At 50.5% G+C, this 2,500-nt stretch overlaps 1 pseudogene; it reads left to right on the top strand.

Moving 5' to 3' along the window:
- The window catches only part of LOC119577914, a 42,689-nt pseudogene that overhangs the window by 7,435 nt on the left and 32,754 nt on the right, over nucleotides 1-2,500 (top strand).

The raw sequence follows: 2,500 nt of genomic DNA, 5'->3' as shown, positions 1-2,500 counted from the left end.
TAATAATAATAATAAATTAATAATAATAATGTAATATTTTAAAACAATAATAATAATAATAACAACTACAATATAATAAAGATAATTATAATAATAAAAATAATAAAAAATAATAATAAATAATAATTTTACGCCAGTGGGTCTCTGCTCTGGCGAAACATCGTTTCATGAAAAAGGAAACCCGGGCAGTGTTTAAAATGAAAAAAGGTCCGGGCAAAGGACACAACGCGTGAGCGGAGGAGCGGAGGAACAACCCAAGAGAGATACAGGGGGGTGCTGCCCCTGTGAAGACCCGTGGGCCCTTTGACCTGATATATTTTTGTGTTCCCTGTTATAGTGTATCGTGCAGGTGACGTGGTTTCCCCTGTTTTGTCCCCTAAAAAAAGTGTACGGGTAAATAATTTGTGTAAAAAAAGGAAGCAGTCATTTTGTGTTTATTTCGTGCCCTCCCTTGCCATTTGGGCGTTTCCTTTTGGGGTTTTTGGGGACCTGTGGTGCTCGGGTTTGGGCTGTTCAGGGTTCACGCCCCCTGTGATAGCACGCCGTCTGCCTAGCCCCCTTGTGTTGGTGGCTAGAGACAGGGGGCCCGGCGAACAAAGGGTGAGGGGGGGGGATTGGATTTTTGATCTGAGACGCGCGTTTACTGGGGCCCAAAGAGGCGGCAGCCTGAGGAGAGGAGGCTATGATGGGGGCAGGCACGGTGAGGTAACCGACCCAGGGAGATCCTGCCAGCTCCCGGGTATGGGAGGAATGGAAAAAAGGGCAAAAGAGCAGGCACAGAGGGCACACGACAGGCACACCATCTCGTCGGAGCGGGCAAGGAAGGCAGGGGAACAGTTCGCCAATTTGAGGTGACAGAGAAAATCTTGCATCTGTAAAGATGGAAACTCAGCATACCCCGACAAGGCCGCAACAGCGTGAAGAGTGAATATAAAGGAAGTGGACTCTGAAGGGCGGGTTCGGGGCCTGAGGGAGAAGTGAAGGGGAAAGGCGGGGTCACGAGGTAGTAACGTTGAAAAAAAAGGCAGACGAGGTTCTGGGAACAGATGCCAGAGGAGATTTACTGGGGGGCTGCCCGGGGTCCATGGAAGGGAAACCCGGGCCTCGCAGGTGTGTCGGAGCCATGGGCGCTGCAGGAGGTGGGGGGCCCCCTCAGCCCCCTCCCTTGGGTATAGGTGGCGGAAACTCGAACCCGTCAACCCGCCTCTTGCCTCCCCCCCCTTCCCCCCCTCAGGTGGTTGTTCACGGCCGCGTTCTCCACCGAGCCCCCCCCTCTAGACTTTGTGAAGTGTAAAACAGCTGGTACGACGGGAAGGGGGGCCTGGGAGGCATTGTCGCCCCAATTTAAATGCGACAAAATTTTCAGGGAAACCAGGAGAGAAGGCCCTGCGCGGAACAGCGTAAGGGGCCCCCGCGGTGGAAGTGCTGGGGCATCTGCCGGATCCCAACCCTTTTACACCAATTGCAGAGGCTTTGAAAAGCCCTTTTGGGCACCCCACCAGGCCGAAATTATCGGGCCCCCTTTAAGAAGGGGGACTCGGACGTGGCGAGACACTGTCCCAGCTGGGGCAGGGTTGGAGGCGCGGTAAAGGGGTCGTACCCCGGGGTGCGGAAAGATGATCGTGGTCCGGCCCGCGATTTTTTTGTTGAGTTTTTAGGACAAAAGCTGCAAATTACGTCAAGCGGCACACCCCGGGACCGCAGGTGGCGCTGGTGAGGGCCTTGGAGTTGGGCCTTCCCGAAGGAAAAAAGTGCCTAGGGCCCGCTGCTCACCCCACCGGACTCCGGGGCCCGAAGGTAAAGTGGGAAGGTAGCATTGAGGAAGGTGAGCCCCAGCACTTTTTTCCCAAAGGGTTGGGGTTTGGGGGTGCGGAGAGGTAGGGGACAGACGTAGTCAGTGTCAAAGGGAGCGGAGAAAGTCCTCTAACCCGACGGATTCTGTGCCTTTCCCGCAGTGCTGCAAGGGGTGGCAGGTTGGTCACCATCCGAGTGCATGTCCTAAGGGTAAAAAGTGGTACAGGAGGAAAATCGGGGGGAGAAGGGGGCCGAAACCCAGCCCTCCTCGGTTTCCCCCCGGGCCCCGATTGGGGAACTCCGTCGAACCAGCATGATGCAGGGGAAAGGGTCATAGAGGGAAGCTATGCCGCCTACAGGGCACTTGGGGGAGAAAAAAAACCCTGGCCTTTTTTTTTTTAACGCTTTTAGGGTGGGCATGAGAAGGAGTGTCTAGGGGAGAGCAGTGATGTGGCAGTGCAAAAAAGGCCCCCCTAGAAAGATGTATAAAATATACATATATAATACATTATATATTATAATATATATATATATAATAATATTATAAGTATTAATATAAAAAATAATAAATATATATTAAATATAATATATATATCCATATAACATTATATTATAAATATAATATATAAAAAATATTATTTTAAAATTTATTAATATATAATATTTTTTACGCCGACCGCCTATCTTCTCCCACCAAAACAAAAAC

The sequence above is a fragment of the Penaeus monodon genome, chromosome 2, assembly GCF_015228065.2.
Source record: "Penaeus monodon isolate SGIC_2016 chromosome 2, NSTDA_Pmon_1, whole genome shotgun sequence".
Lineage (NCBI taxonomy): Eukaryota > Metazoa > Arthropoda > Malacostraca > Decapoda > Penaeidae > Penaeus > Penaeus monodon.
The sequence above is the reverse complement of the archived record's forward strand: the minus strand, read 5'-3'. Positions and strand labels throughout refer to the sequence as shown.